This window comes from Apodemus sylvaticus, chromosome 6 (assembly GCF_947179515.1).
Source record: "Apodemus sylvaticus chromosome 6, mApoSyl1.1, whole genome shotgun sequence".
Classification (NCBI taxonomy): domain Eukaryota; kingdom Metazoa; phylum Chordata; class Mammalia; order Rodentia; family Muridae; genus Apodemus; species Apodemus sylvaticus.
The window spans coordinates 113,623,379-113,640,488 of record NC_067477.1 but is presented as its reverse complement, the minus strand read 5'-3'; the positions used below and the strand labels follow the sequence as shown (position 1 = coordinate 113,640,488).

The following is a 17,110-nucleotide window of genomic DNA, read 5'->3' as shown; positions in this document are numbered from 1 at the left end:
GCTAGGAATTGAACACAGGACTTTGCACATGCTAGACAAGTGCTCTACCATTAAGCTATATCCTTAAGCCTCGGTTTTGGTTTAAGGCAGACTCTCACTAGTTATGTAAACTGGCCTTGAATTCACTGTGTAACTTAGGCTAGCCTCCTACTGGCAATTCCCCTGCTTCTGTCTCCTAAATTCTGAGACTACAATACATATCATCCATCATGCTTGGCTAGAATGATCATAAAATTTTGATACAGAAAAATCTTCAAAGGCTTTCCAAAACCTCAGCTCAGTGATAAAATTAACTAAGTTAAACACCTATAGACTACTTAACCAACTTCCACAGATAGTTATTAAAAATGTCAGCTAAATATCTAGAGATATATGTAAAAATACATAGGAGTTTTGAAGTAGATTTTATATATTTCTGAGAGAAATAATTAGCAAGCTTTCAAAGCCATCTCTAGTTGGTGTAAACACAATTACAACATTAGTATATTAAGCCCATAAAAGAAGCAACAATTTAAGAGGGGGGAGGGGCAAGCATCTCGAATGGACAGTGAACAAACCTGAATAGTAGAACTTTAATATAGGAAATCATAAGTACAATAAATAATTGCTAAGATTATCATCTTTAACAATAGTCAAGATACTACAAACTACAAAGTTTAGTAGCATTTTCAACCAGCAGATATGTCCAACTAGAAATGAAGGATAATACAGAGTTAGCAAAGGCAAGGAAAGCAGCTGCTATTAGATGCTGCTAGTGGAAATGTAAGTTAATGTAGCTTTTGAAGTGACAATCTGAATGAACATCAGGTTTTATGTGTGCATATCCAATAATCTCATGGGCGTGTTCTCATACATGTGAAACAGATACAAGAAATTTACTGAAACATATTTTGCAACAGAATATTTGTTTGACTTGGGCCAGCAACGTGGCTCAGCTGTTAAGGCGATTGCTGCCAAGCCTTTGGACCTGAGATCCCACTTGGAGACTGGCAAGGGGAGAACCAACTCCTCTGACTAGTGAGCCCTTATGAGCGCGCACACACACACACACACACACACACACACACAAATTAAATACATAGTTCTTAAAAGCAGGTATCTAAAAAAAAACTTTATCTTAATATTCATTAAAAGGGAACTGGTTAAATAAATAACATAGCCGGGCGTGGTGGCTCACGCCTTTGATCCTAGTGGGAGGTGGAGGCAGGCAGATCTCTGAGTTCTCTGAGTTCGAAGCCAGCCTGGTCTACAGAGTGAGTTCCAGGACAGCCAGGGCTACACAGAGAAACCCTGTCTTGAAAAACCAAAAAAATATATAAATAAATAAATAACATAATATACATTCAATTGTAAGGCTAGTTACCCACTGAAAAGATAAAACAGCTCTTACATGTTCTAGCATACAAAAATATCCATGAGTGTAAGAAAAAAAAAAGGTCAATAACAGCATATAAGGTATTTTCCTTTTTGTGTCTGAGTGAATGTGTATATATTGGAACTCAATTCACACTAGCACTAGCAAATAAAGCAACCAATTAGGTCATTTAACTGAGAATAATGAGTAGGTCTTATTTAAGGTTCAACAGTGTCCAAAGTCTCCGAAGATCCTCTGTGCTCACGTGCTCGAGAGTATATAAAAGAGTGACTGTGTGTGAGTCTCTGGCTCAGGCAGTCTGTATGCTGGCCTCTCTTGGTGTACGGATCTGGAATGTTCCCCAAAGACTCCTGTGTTAAAGGCTTGGCACCCCAGACAGTGGTGCTCCTGAGAGGTGGTGGACACTTCAGGCAGAGCCTAGCTGTTGGACAGGGGTCTGGGAGGCATGCCTCTGTCCCAGGACCAGGCCTCTTCCTCTACTGTCTGGGTGCCAGTCCATGCCCAGCTTTCCTCCCACATGACCCTGCCATGGCCCTCTCCCTCACAGGGTCCCAGAAAGAACAGACAAGAGATGGGGGGGGGGGGGGGGTTTGCTAACACCATGAGCCAAACTAAACATTTCCTGCTTTGAGATGATATTCTCCCGTGTTTGGTCAAAGTGACAGAAAACTAATGGCCTCATTCCTTCGCACAGCCCATCATTGACCTCAGGGTACTTCCTCTATCTTCACCCAAGTCAGCAATTCCAAGGGATGAGCCTGGCCCCTCGCCCTGCATGGTTTTAAATCTCAGGTAAGTACACTAAAACTGGGGAAAGCCATAATAACCAAAGAAGCTATTTCATGTTTCAGAAAATATATACTGAAGCTTCCTTATCTGCCTCCATTATCAACCCCTTTTCCATGCACTACAGAACTATGCCGCAAGCATCTTCCAAATCCTACCAATTCTAACTTACAGCCACTTCCTCCAGGAAGTCTGTCTGTCCAAACCACGCTGGTCTCCAAGCTCCATCGTGACTTTATAAATACACACTATGAGTAGAGAACTCTGAAAGCATTAGGGTACAAACTAGTAGAGAAATCATCTCCCCCCTTTGTATTTTATAATTGGTTTAGAGGGAAAGAATACTGGTAAAAATAGAAACAGGCCAACAATAATAATTTTCAAGCAAGTGCTAAATGTGTGCATGCTGAAATACATACTCCCATGAGACATTTTTGCACTGTTTTATATTTTTTTAATTTGTATACAGTTTAAGACAGAAGAGACTGCCTTACGGAAATTATAATCTTTTTGGTTTCTTAAAAGACTTATTTATTTTTATTTATGTATCTGGGAGTTTTATCTGCATCTATGTCTGTGTACCGTGAGTGTGCCTGGTGCCCATGGTGGCCAGAAGAGGGCATTAGAACCACTGACCAGATCGACAGTCACAGATGGGTGTTACTGCCATATGGGTGCTAGAAGTTGAATCTAGGTCATCTGGAAGACAAACCAGCACTCTTAGCCACTGAGCCATGTCTCCAGGCCTGATTATAATCTTCCTGATGGATAGGAACTTGAAGAATAACTTTTGGAGGCTCATATTACTATTTAAACAATGGGTGTTCAATTAAAAAAAAAAAACAACTTCTCATGTAAAGAACATGTTTAAACAAACAAACAAATGAAACCAGAAAAGTAGCAATGATCATGATCTTAGGATCTGTCCAACATCTTTAAGGACAAAGGCAGAAAGGAACACAAGTTGTTTATTTGATCCATGACAAGGATAGCTCTATACTAAAAATAATGACTTACCAATCTATCTCAGATTTCTTTTTCCTTGGTTTTCAAGTTTTGAGCAGCAATTCTAACAATTGAATCCAAGGCCTAATATTTGGTCAGACAAATACCCTGCCTGATGAGCTGTATGTCTAGCCACTGCCACTGTTTAAAAAATAGAGAAAAGGCCAGCGGTGGTGGCGCACGCCTGTAATCCCAGCACTCTGGGAGGCAGAGGCAGGCAGATTTCTGAGTTGGAGACCAGCCTGGTCTACAGAGTGAGTTCCAGGACAGCTAGGGATAAACAGAGAAACCCTGTCTCAGAAAAAAAAAAAACAAATCAAAACAAACAAACAAACAAACAAACAAAAAAACCAAAACCACCAGAGAAGGTTTTGCTTAGTTGCCCAGGCTAACCTCAAACTTAAAATCTTCCTGTTTTGGCCTCCTAAGCAACAATATGTATTACCACATACAGTCATTACAACAACTCAGAACCCTTCACAGTCAGTGTTACACTCTAGAACATGTTCTCCGTGTAATATTCTATTTTCAATTCACTATACATCTTGAGACCTAGAATATATAATCTATGAGTATTCCAGAAACACACACACACACACACTCTTTAAGTACATTCACAAGCAGCACTGTGAGTTAATCAGCATCATTTGCTAATTTTTATTGAGCCTAAGACATCACAGAGGACAAAATATAAAGCATGAACCTTTCTGCTCATTTTATACCACACCATGGGTAACAGGACATGGAAAACAATTCACACAGAATATACACACACATATATATTATCCAATGAATAAGAAAAGCAAAGAGTTCACAGAAGGAACATGCTACCTTTAATTTTAAAGTGACAAGAACTGAGAAAACTGAGTGAAGTTTTAAAAAATAGGTATAGTTTTAAAATAAGGGAAAATATTCCACTGAAAAAAATAGGCTACTTAGGGGGCAATAATCCAACAATTACATTTCAGATACTCTATTGCAGAACACTAATTGAAAATAAAGCCGGAAAACAGATTGGTGCCAGACACTGGCAGGGTTTAAGTGATAGGCTATGGAACAACTTTATTTTAATAGTAATAAGGACCTTGGAAGGTTTTTTAGTAAAGTAATACAGCATAAGAAAGCTTTAGCATGATAGGGGCCAGGGAGGGGCTCAGTAGGAGGAAGCCAAGCACGTGCACCAGAATCCTCAGCACCCATGTAAACACCAGGTGGGTATGGGGGCCTGTGGAGGAAAGCTAGGCTGGCCAAGAGCTCTGAGAAATCCTGCCTCAGTTCATAAAGAGTTGGAGGTTGATCAAGGAAAGACACCAGACACCGACTCCTAGCTTCTGCCTCTATATGCATATCCTGTACTCACACACACACACACACACACCTACAGGTGCATATGTACATACATATATGCACTCATATACAGGAAAATCATGCACATGCCCCAAAAATATCAGGGTGATCATTTTACAGTAAAATTTAGCAAAAACTAGAAGAGGTGCTGGCAAGCTGTCTCAGCAGGCAAGAGTACTTGTGGCTGAGTCTCATCCTGTGGGATCCACAGGATGGAAAGAGAAAACCAACTCCCGGAAGCAGCTCTGGCCACCACATGGATACACAGGCATACATGTGCTACGTGTACCACATGTACATATGGCACACAGCACACATAAATAGTTTTATTTAATAGTTATTTTTATTTTATGTTTGTGAGTGTTTTGCCTGCATGAACGTGTACTACTATGTGTGTCTTGATACTTGGAGGAATCCAGTAGAGGGCACTGGATCTCCAGAATCAGGAGTTACAGACAGCTGTGTGCTGCCATGGAGGTGTCGGGAACCAAACATGAGCCCTCTGAAAGAGCAGCTGGTGCTCTAAACTACTGAGCCATCTCTCCAGCCCTAAGTAAATATTTTGAAAATAAAATAAAGAAAAAAGAAAAGAAGCAATCCACTATGGATTATAGGACCACTTTAATACTACATTTGAAAGTAGACCTGAATTAAAATTACAGTGGGAAAGAAGGGACAAAGTAATGGGCCTATACACTCAGAAAGCTTTTAGTATGTCAAATCAGAGCCAAAAAACTCTAGTACGGCTGAGATTTGGGGGCTAGTGGTTATTTAAACAAGCAACTCTGATTCCCAACCCATTCATCAGAACTTCACACACACACACACACACACACACACACACACACACACACACACACACCTATATCCTCATTCACACTTTTGTGAAATTGGAAAGAAGGGCTTGAGGGAGAAATGATATATAAAAGAACCAAATAATGTAGAGCCAGGCAGTTGTGCAACAAACAGAACTCAAACACCTGTGAAGGCCAAAGGCATTTGCAATCACATCTATTGCAAAATGGAAAAACTGCAAAACCAGTCATACTGCGGGATTGAATAATGACATCAGATATATCCATTAAGCTTGGCAAGAGGGTAAAACTGGATGAATGGTGTTATTGAGGTCCCTGTCCTAAGCAACACAGGGATGATGATGGATACTTTCTGGAATTTGGTGAGATTTCCCAGAGAAATGATAACCTCACAAAATTTTACATATGAAGTGATTACAGACTAAAGCCCATCTAGAGGCTATTAGCTCATAAACTCCAAGTTACGAACCTCTGCTATGGAATAGTGGTAACAATTTTTATCATCTTTCCCATGGTTTTAAAGTTTAACAGCAAATCACACATGTGCATATTTATGATTTATATACACTGTACATCAAGCTGATAAATTATGTGCTTTATAAAATATATACAAAATATAAATTTAAGAATCAATTACACCAAACTAAACAATTTTAAACAATTACTTTACTCATTGATTCATAAAAGCTATATGCACTTTTTTTATGTGCACTTTTTCATAAATGCTATTATTAATTCCACTACTCTTTGACAGTACTACAACTTAAACATGGGGGGGGGGGTTAGTTTTAATCTTGTATTCATACTTTTTTAAATACTACAGCTTGAGGCTCTAGTCCTAAATCCAGTTCGTGTTTATAATAAATAACTATTTTGCTTGGTTTTAATGGTTAGCACAGCTGAAAAACATACTTTGCAAAGATGAATAAAACCAAAAAAGAACTCCATTACTGACTGCACTGAATAAAACATGATATTCAATTGCAATTCCACTCACCATTTATGCAAAGGCTTTTTGCTAAAATTCAGCTACTGCATTTCCATATTTCCTGATGGCAATCAGTTGTTCTTACAAGCTAATCAGATAAAATTACCTTTTTATATTTTCAGCAGATGGGCTCAAAACCACTAAAATGTCTCTTTTACAAGGTTTTTATACAGGTTAGAAAACTTCGTTCATGAATTCAAGTGTTCATGTCAAAAAAGTTCTTAAAATTAACACTCATCATTACCAGCAATTAAATCCAATAGGACAGAAACGCTTCCAAACACCATTTCCAACATCCTCTCTCCAGCACTGAACTCTGTTTTCTTCCACAAGATAATTACTTTTTGAGTTGCTATTAAGAGAGAGTCGCTGTCGCAAAGGGGCAGATTAAATGCATACCCCACATAACCAATACAAAGTGGTGTTAGGAGTCTATATCTACCTTGTAAAATTATAAATCTAAGGTTCTCTTTACCTAGGCCTCCCTAACACACAAAGACTGAAAGTGAAAGCCCTTGCCCACCAATCTTTAATATTTCTTGCATCTTCCAAACAGTTGATGAAGATGTGACTATAGAAGCACTGATCTACGTCAGAACACATTATCAGTTCCTCACAACTGATTTCCCTTGAACAACTACCTTCCAACTGCACTGTAACCATACCTAAATTAGTGCTACCAGTTTGGCAAAAGACAACACTATTCTTTCAACTTATACCTAGCTAAGGGCACACAGCTGTAACAAGGTCCAAGGCTCTTTTATTTCAAAAGCTCAAGTATTTATGTTTGTGTGTGTCCATGTCACAGCATTGGATGGAGGTCAGAGACACTCTGGGGAAGTTGGTTCTCTTCTTTGACCATGTGGGTCCCAGGGATTGAGATCAGGTTGTCATGTTTGGCAGCAAGTACCTTGACTTACTGAACCATCTCAACTGCCTAAGGTCCTAAGTCTTAATGGTACAGCCTGCCTTCAATCCTTTCTGGAACACAATAGGGCATAAATAAATAGTGAAGAATACTGAGAGCTGGGGGCTTCCAGTTTGCATGATCAATCTCTCTTATACAGTCAGGTGCATGTAGACAAGGAGAGGACATTTTTGCAATGACAACTCTACTTACTGCATCAGTTTGAAAATGTCAAATGAGGCCAGGCACGGTGGTGCATGCCTTTGATCCTAGCACTCAGGAGAGTTAGCGCAGTGAGTTCAAGCCAGCTTGGGCTACAATGTTCTAGGCCAGCCAGTGCTACACAGTGAAATCCTGCCTCAAACCGCTAAAGAAAGAAAGAAAGAAAGATAGATAGATAGATAGATAGATAGATAGATAGATAGATAGATAGATAGATAGATAGATAAAAAGAAAATCAAGTAAGGGCTAGAGAGATGGTGGCATCGTTAAGAGCACTGAAGGCTCTTCCAGAGGGACCCTGGTTCGATTCCCAGCACCCACATGGAAGATTAACAACTATCTGTAATTCCTTTTGCACACCATCTTCTGGTCTCTGACTGTATCACGCATGCATGTTGTGATAGGTACACACAGATATACATGCAAGCAAAATACACATACATACACACAAAATAAAAGAATAATAACTTTTAAAATATCAAATGACAATGCACTGTCTAAAAGAATAGTTGCTGCTTAAAAGAAGTTTAAGGCAGTTAAAAAGATTTTATACTAACCTCATTTCAAAAACCACGTGACCCTTTTTTAAATATACATAAAAATGAGTGAAAATTTCCCAGTGTGGTAAACCTTACATATGGAATTATTTCAAAAATTATGAAAATATAAAATTTGGGATATAAAAACCTGCCAAGAAAAGATCCATATGAATTTGGAAAACTGACAGTTCTCATTCTCATCCAGATCTACATACGTACTACATACTGTTCCTACTACCTCTGCCATTAAAAGTCCATGACTTCAATTTGAAGGCTGCTTCCACTCTCACTTAGGTTGATGCTCTTCTGTCTCCACACAGTCCCCTTCATCACATACTGAGAAACCCAACTTCCCTGCCCTTGCTGCTTGTCCATTTTATCTTTCTGAGGACGCTGCTCTCCTCATCCCACACTTACAGAAAGCATGTCCAAGTTTCAGTTCATCACCAAGCCCACCATGAAACCTGCCTTGATCTCTCTCTCAAATGAGATAACTGCTCTCTCTCTCTCTCTCTCTCTCTCTCTCTCTCACTCTCTCTTGCTCTCTCTCTCTCTTCCCTCAAGCACACTGCTGTCCCAGCATGCCTCTCACAGCACGCATCACATTTAATTAATATTACAGGTATGTGTTGTCTTATCACTTCTCCTAGGTCATAATCGCCTTAAGAATAGAATTTGTATCTTATCATTTCACATCCTTATCTTTAACAGCACAGCACCTTGAACAAGGTACCCATGTAGCTATAGTTCCAGTGGATGCCCGTAGCTACTTAGAGTCAATTACAGACTTCCAGTACCATCTAAAATAGAAGTATTCCAAAGTGTAGCCAGGAATTTGTAGAACAAATAAATAACTTTTCCCTGATTTACGCCAAACACACTTGCCAAAGTAAAGCCAGTATTATACATTTCAAAAAACAAGGGCATTTTATCCTTCAACTATCAAATCAAATACATTGTGGTATATTTAAATATATACACACAAACAATGAAATCTATGACTGATAATATAAGTATGTAAATATTTCAACCATATAGACAAGCCAAAATTTTAAGGTACAATATATTAAAACAGAGTAAGACGACCATCTAAAACACACTGCAAACACAGAATGATCAAACAATTTGTTCCAAAGAAAGGAAATACCTTAAGCTTTATTTAAACACTATCAAAACTTAAGAGGCAGAATTTTATTACTAAGAATCCAAAACCAGCCATTCAAAGATAAGCTTCCCTGGACAGAAGCACAAAAGAATCAACATTACTAAAGTACAAAGGTGAGACCAGAGAGCACAAGAATCTTAAAGCGACACTTTCACTAACTGCTGTGTATACATGGTACCTAGGTTACCAGAAAGAAAGAAAGTTGCAGGAGTCTTACAGCTTCTGCAGGGAACCCAAAGAAAGTCCAGAGAAGAGGGCAAACACTCTTGGATAGATGCCAGTTTAAAGGTATGACCGGGACTTCCAGGCAGCCATCCTAGGCTCCAATGCCATCCTAACACCTACAGGCCCTGTGATCTTACACTGGCCACTTAACTTCCCTGAACCTTATTTCCTCGTTTATAAAATGTGGTTTGTAGAGTTAGCATAATACCTGGCTCGGAGAAAACACTCAATAAATATTTGCTGATTCTGAGTGAGAGCAATACAAGAAAGGCAGGTATTCCTCTCCAAATACTTTTTGAAATTTTTGAGGGGAAATGGTCTTAATTACTTCCTTGTTAAAATAGTCTCTTGGTATTTATGAGAGACTGACTGCACAAACCCACGGAGATATCAAAATCTATGGGTGTTCAAGTGCCTTACATAAAATGACATAGTGTTTCCACATAACCTCTATTCTTAATCTTGTACACTTTAAAGTACTACTAGTACAAACCCTAATACAATATCAAGGCTTTAAATTTTATCATACTGTATTATTTAGGGAATGATGACAAAAAACTACACATATTCAATACAGAAAACAATTTTAAAAATTGTTTTAAAATGTTTCAAAATTGCTTAAAATGTTTTAAAATTGTTTAAAGATGTTTTCCTTATTCACCCCAAGCAGTAATGGGGAATGAACACAAGGTCTGAGGTAAGCTAGGTGAGCCCTCACCACTGCGCTGCCATCGCCACCCCTTTTGGGTATTCTCTCTGGCTGATCCAAGGATAACCACAGGCTGACTATATTCCCTCCTTCCTTAGCTCAGAGATTACTTCAAAGTTTACTAGACTTCCTGACATTTTAAACCTCAGGAGCCAAAACCTTTGGCCTGAACCTAGTTATCTTCTCTATAATGTTACAGAGATTATTCTAAGTAACCCTTATAGCTCTTCTACTCTGAATGCTGTGGTTCCTGCAATCTCAAGGATTTCCCAGTCCAATTAGGGAGGGAGTAAAGGAGGCAGGGAAAGAAAGAAGGAGGGACTGTGCAGAAACGTGAGTGATGCTTACGAGAGTGGAGACCAGCTGTAACAGACCAGCTCTGACACTGTTTTTGAAGATGAAGAGAACATAAAAGAAAAGGAAACACAATTTAAGTAAAGAAAATGAAACATGTAAGCTAAGAAGCAATATTCCTGTAGGTGACTATTTTTTAAGACAGGTCTTACTATGTCCTCCAGACTGGACTAAGGGGGATTATAATGCCTTCTTCACGTAAGTAGTACTTTGAAGGTTATAAAGCATTACTGATGTTATCTACAGCAGGTTTTCTGGAATGGGAAATAAAAGACTACACGTAAACGTTTTAGGGTTTGATACATTTGTAGAGTCTTCACAGAAAACATCAAATGACATTTAGAAAGGATTTTTTTTTCAGTAGCTATGTGTAGAATAAATTAGAAAGACAAATGCAGGAAGGCAAATAGCTATAACATATAAATTATAATTTTAGCACAAAAGAAAAGTGAAATCTGACCAAAAGCTCACTTGCAAAGCAGCTCAGACCCACAATGACTCCTATTGCTCCACATTCGAATGACCAGGGCCAGATTATTCAACCAAAAAAAAAAGAAGAAGAAGAAGAAGAAGAAGAAGAAGAAGAAGAAGAAGAAGAAGAAGAAGAAGAAGAAGAAGAAGAAGAAGAAGAAGAAGAAGAAGAAGAAGAATATAAGCCAGGTGGTGGTGAGCGCTTGGGAGGCAGAGGCAAGCGGATTTCTGCATTCAAGGCCAGCCTGGTCTACAGAGTGAGTTCTAGGATAGCCAGGGCTACACACACAGAGAAAAACTGTCTCAAAAAAAAAAAAAAAAAAAAGGAAGAAGAATATTCAAAAACTTAAGAAGAAGCCAGCCGGTGGTAGCACACGCCTTTATCCCAGCACTTGGGAGGCAGAAGCAGGCAGATTTCTGAGTTCAAAGCCAGCCTGGTCTACAGAGTGAGTTCCAGGACAGCCAGGGCTGCACAGAGAAACCCTGTCTCAAAAGGTGAGCATGACTAGACTGATTACTTTCACTTCGAGGAATGACAGTGTCTATTCTGGCATAAGCTACTTACCATTAAATGTGATCACTACACTAAGAAAGCTTGTCACTTTAGAGAATCTCAGAAATACTGTTCTGTGAGCTGAGCACAGTAATCCTGGGTACTAGGAGGCTGCAGCAGGAGGATTGAAACTTTGAGATCAGCCTGGGCAACTCAGCACAATGTCAAAATTAAAATGAGACAGACCTGGGAGCGCAGCTGAGCGGTAGATGACCTGAGAGCATTCAAAATGGCCCTGGGTTTAATTCTCCTCCTTCTCCTTCTCCTTCTCCTTCTCCTTCTCCTTCTCCTTCTCCTTCTCCTTCTCCTTCTCCTGCTCCTGCTCCTGCTCCTGCTCCTGCTCGCTCTCTCTCTCTCTCTCTCTCTCTCTCTCTCTCTCTCTCTCTCTCTCTCTCATGTGTGTGTGTGTGTGTGTGTGTGTTTTAATTCAACATACATTTAAAGACAGACAGCACATTAATTATCATGATTTTTTTTTTTTGAGTCAGAGTTTCTCTGCTAGCCTTGGCTGTCCTGGAACTCACTCTGTAGACCAGGTTGTCCTTGAACTCAGAAATCCACCTATCTCTGCCTCCCAAGTGCTGGGATTAAAGTCGTGTGCCACCATTGCCCAACTCTCCTTATCATAAAGTAAATAAAAACACTCAGCAGGGCTGGAGAGATGGCTCAGTGGTTAAGAGCATTGACTGCTCTTCTGGAGGGTATGAGTTCAAATCCCAGCAACCACACGGTGACTCACAACCATCCGTAATGAGAAACAAATAAAAAAAAACTATGGCCCAGAGCAAGCAGGGCTGGAGCAAGAGGGAGAAGGGAAGGGGTAAAATTAATTAATTAATTAATTAATTAATTAAAAAAAAACCACTCTGCTATAGATGGGTTCATGGAGGAAACCAGGATGCAACCTCTTTAACTTGCACTAATGGAAGACTTACACATTGGTGTCAGTTGTTTAATAATGACCTCCTATATTAAGCTATATAGCCAGAAAAATATAAAATAATGATTTCTATGCTCTGCCGTAACTCAAATACCATAGTCATGAGCCATTTCCAAAACTACACTAGGTTATAGAAACAAAAGTTATATATCCTTAAATTAAGTAACTAAGAATAGTACCCAGCTGCCACCATGCCATTTTATGGCCCAACACCATATAATAAGGAATAGGCACAGAGTCTAACTAAAATTTAAAATTTAAAATGCCTATATATCAGCCGGGCGGTGGTGGTACATGTCTGTAATCCCAGCATTTGGGAGGCAGAGGCAGGCAGATTTCTGAGTTTGAAGCCAGCTTGGTCTACAGAGTGAGCTCCAGGACAGCCAGAGCTATACAGAGAAACCCTGTCTCGGAAAAAAACCCAAAAAAGCCAACAAACAAACAAACAAAAAAGATGCCTATATATCTCTTTCTATGGTAAGAAAGAAAGAAAAAAATCTCATAAGGCCTATCCTCAATGGCCAATGACAAAGGAGAAAATGATTTGTTAATGCGACAGAGCTGTGGTCTAGTTATTCCATTCGTAGGATCAAGTCTATATAAGTGAGGAGAGCCATAAAATTCTGTACAGTTCTGTAACCCAAACCAGATCTAGGGCTCTGTCATCCAACTCCTGAAGCCTGAGTATTCCATCCAACCCCACACCCATGTTAGCATCTAGAATTTGCAGGTAATGCAGTAAAGCACCCACCACAATGATCTTGGACCTCTGCCAGGAAAGTAAAAGCTAGCCCTCTGAGAACTACTGTGATGATCAACGCCAGGACCATAATGAGCATCCTAGGGACATCCTCTATTCATAACCTAGAAAGTCTACTAAGTCTTGTAGACTCAAGTTAAACTCCATACTTGCCTAAAATGAAACCTAAGATGGACCATAGCTTAAGGCCAGCCAACTCTGTAAAAAAAAAACCACAACACAACAAACAACTTGGACACCTTGACAGAAAGTACAGCAAACTGAAACAAGAAACAGAGGCACTGTTGCCCCAAGAGAAGGCGTGTGAAGTTGGTGACAACTGAACAAGGGGAGCTAAACATCCTTGAAAAACAATTAGTAGTGCCACCTGGTCCAGAGCCTGAGTGGAAACGGCTTTTCCCAGGGACGTGGGACATCCTCCATCTCCCTCCTGCTCCGCCTTTCAGCGCCTCTCCACCACGCTCACTTACTCCACATTAAGTCCTGGTGAAGATCGCTCCCTGGATTAACAGGATCAAGAGGACATGCAGAGAACATTCCATCCTGGGAACAACACATTTAAGTTATTTAGACCTGTTTACCACCCTTCACTATAGAGTTAGAAACATGACATTTTGCCAACAGTTTTACAGTATACACCAGTCAGCACCATAGCAACCTAATCCTCTGCCCACCAAAAGATCAACACATATGTGAAAACGGGAAATTCAGCAAAAAATAGGCTGTGACCCTAACTCCTGTAGCAGCCAGAGGAATGTCTTCAGTAGTAGCACTATCTTCCCACCACACCCACTTCATGCAGCCTCAGAGCCTCCTGACATAAGCAAGTTCTTGGGATTATACAAACTGCTGCTTCTGCTTCCAGCCCAAATTTCTAGAAATAAAATCCTGGAATTGAGGGAGAAATAAAAACAAATGTTGGAAGAAAGCAGGAGAAAGGAAGGCATTGTCTATATAATCCCGGTTAAAGTGAACAATCGTCATTAGTTCCATAGAGTTTTTATTTTCTTTCAATAAAACCGCTTAGCCAATATTGTAGATCTAAAAACATTCCCTCGGCTTAAACCACACACACAAAAGCAATTTTATAGACACAACCCTATAAATTTTCTCAGAAATAAGGAAGAGATTAGCTTTAAATTATGTAAAATTTAAGCTTTGCATCTATAAACCAAAGTTCAGTATGGATTAAATACGTATAATAGATTAACATAAAATGTCTGCAAAAAAAAAAAATCAAACCGACTCTTACAAGCAATAGGCTTCAGATTTTCTCTCTGAGTCTGAGGTCTGAATAAGAAAGAAATGGAGAGAAAACATGACAGACTTTAGGTCACAGAATCAACTTGGCCCTTTCCACAAAGTACAAGAGATTAAGTAGAAACACTTCCATTTTACCTACTTTATGACAAATTACTCGAGGAATGCCTATTTATGAAACTGAATCAAATCCCATGGCTACCTTTAACCCAAAACTATTTCTAGCTCGAGAGCCAAAGACCCAAGCAAATACGCAAATACTTTCTTTTCACCTTATTCCCAACGTGAAGAAATCCGACCCCCCTCCTGCTACATCACAGCTTCTGTGAAGCTAGATGAGGCCCCTTTGGCCGACTTTTTTTTTCTCCCAAGACTAACCTCCAACCAATTCCAGCCGAGGAAGCAAACCTCAAATTTAACCCTTGAAATCCACCCCTACGGCTCTACCACATAGTCTAGGCTTCGCTGCAGGGCTGTCATGCAGACACTTAAAAGATTTCTACATGAAGTGAAAGCATTATGTTTCACAAATCATCACTATCATTTCTCTTGTCAATCACCGGGTGCTGGGACAGCGGTTCACCTACGAACTCCTTACTCGCCAACATCATACTTCACATTTAAAAACTTACTGTTTGAAAAGAGAAAAAGAGAAGTCACCTTCTCCACAAGGACACCTGCCTCGCCTCTTCAGTGTCTCTATAAGGATAGCAGAGCCAAAAGGCTAACAGATACTCCCCCAGCTTAAAGTTTCCCTCCCTACCAAACTCTTTGGCCACAGCACCTCAGCTTGTCCTTGTCACACACAGGGTGTATTGTCAATCCCTCCGTCTCCCTCTAACATCGTCACACTACAGGGTGTCTGACCCATGGGAGTGACTGCTTTTAAAAAAAAATGCATATACAAATAAAATTAAACGAGCCACCGCAGATGCATGGTAAGGACTGAGGACCCCGGTGTCCAGTTTCTCCGAGTCTCTTCCAAGCGACTATGGAGAGCTCAAGTTCCATCAGTGACCATTAACCAGCCAGCCCTACCTACAATCGTCGGGCCAACGTGTGTTGCTTGTCTTTCTAGGTCCTTTCAGCAGAACCTTGCAAGAGGACCAAATCCCAGCCTCAAGAAGAAAATCTCCTTTATCCGCCCATTCCTACCTCCGAAGCCCTAGTCCCAAAGGGAAGAGAGGCAAGTGCTTCCAGGCTAAGCAAAGGGGCCGTCGAAAGCTGCACCCACAGAAAGGCATGCCTAGGTCGCCCCCATTTCGCTGTCCCGGCGAACAAGATTCAGAGAGGCAGACGGGCTGGCCAAGGTCACCGTGCTTGCTCGTCGGGGCCGAGGGGCGCCCGCGCCTACTTCCGGCTCCCCCTTTCGGCGGCGGCTCGGGGCGCCCGCTCCCCACTCGGCCCGCGGCCGCGCGCCCTCCGCGGATGCTCGCACTCCACTAACTAGGGCAACTGGAGTGCGCCGCAGGGACGGCGCTCTGCAGCGCGCCGCTCGCCCTGAGCAGCCCCCAGCTGGTGCCGTGACAGCTGCGACCTCCGCCCCCTGCAGCCGCGCCAGGCCAGCAGGGGAACTCGAGAAAAGTGGCAGCGGGAGATGGGTCCCAGAGCAAGCGGAGCCGGGACGGAGGGCGCCAGCTGCTCCCCGCCCCCTAGGGCCGCCGCGGCCGCGCGGCTCGTGACAGCTGCACCCACCGCGAGGCTCCCGCCGCCACCGCCGCCACCTCCGCCGCCGCCGCCGCCACTCACCTGCCTCCGCCGCCGCCGCCTCTGGGCCGCGCTCCCCTGCGCCGCGCTCGCTCGCTCTCGACTGTGGCGGCGCCGCCGCGGACTCCGCCGTTCCTCCGGCCGGGCGCCCGTCCCCGGGGCCCAGGCGGCCCGCCGCCACCGCCTCGGCTCTCCGGCCCCCTCCTCCGGAGCAGAAGTCCCCCCACTTCAGGGGGATGCAGAACCACCCCGGCGCAAGCTGTGCTTGAGGGAACAGCAGCCAACTGCAGCCGAAGCGCTTGAAGCCGCGCTCCGACCGACGGACGACAGGACGAGGTGAATCGCGTCAATCTCCCGCTCGCCCGGCCTGATGAACAGGCATTTCAGCCGCTCTCCGCGGCCGCCATGTTCTCCTCCTCCACGGCCGCCGCCGCCGCCGCCCCCCGCTCGCGGCCCCGCCCCCCGTGCCCCGCCCGCAGCGCCCCGCCCTCGAGCCCCGCCCCACCCACTCGCGGCCCCGCCCTCACCCCTGCCCCCTCCGCGGGCGGGCCCAGAGCCCCGCTGCCCTCCGGCTCCGACGGCGCGCCCCCGGCAGCGCGACCCCTCCAGCCCCGCGCGGCGTGAAGCCGTCCCGCGCCCTCTGCCGGCCGCAGGCACGCCGGGGCCGATGTCCTAAGGAAGAGTGAGAAAGGAGGCCCCGTACTCTCCCCGCACGGAACCTCCCCTCGGGGCGGTCCTCTGTCCGCTGCCAGGAAGCCTAGAACCCCAGAGTGCGACAGAGCGGGCTGTGGGACCTGTGGCCTCCTGCTGTTCTTTATCGTTTAGGGAAGGTTGGAGAGCGACCTGGAGGCCCTGGGGATCCCAGAGGAATCTGACCTGGGCCTGTCTCCACTCGTGAGTTGTATTACTTGAGTAAGAGACATCCCTCGGGCCTCGTTTTTTGTTGTTGTTGTTCTGTAAAATTTGAGAGGTAGTTTGCCTA

General features: G+C 42.7%; 1 protein-coding gene across 6 annotated transcripts in view; it reads right to left on the bottom strand.

The window, feature by feature from the left end:
* Positions 1-16,243, bottom strand: part of Ncoa1 (nuclear receptor coactivator 1) — a 213,475-nt gene extending 197,232 nt beyond the window's left edge. For 4 of the 6 annotated variants that reach the window (XM_052186173.1, XM_052186176.1, XM_052186177.1 and 1 more), the window contains exon 1: positions 16,171-16,243. The gene's annotated coding sequence lies outside the window, so the exon portion shown is untranslated. Of the gene's footprint in view, positions 1-13,528; positions 13,549-13,631; positions 13,705-16,170 lie in introns of those variants that run through there. The other 2 variants (XM_052186174.1, XM_052186175.1) reach the window with 2 other exon arrangements.
* Between the last annotated feature and the right edge of the window lie 867 nt (positions 16,244-17,110).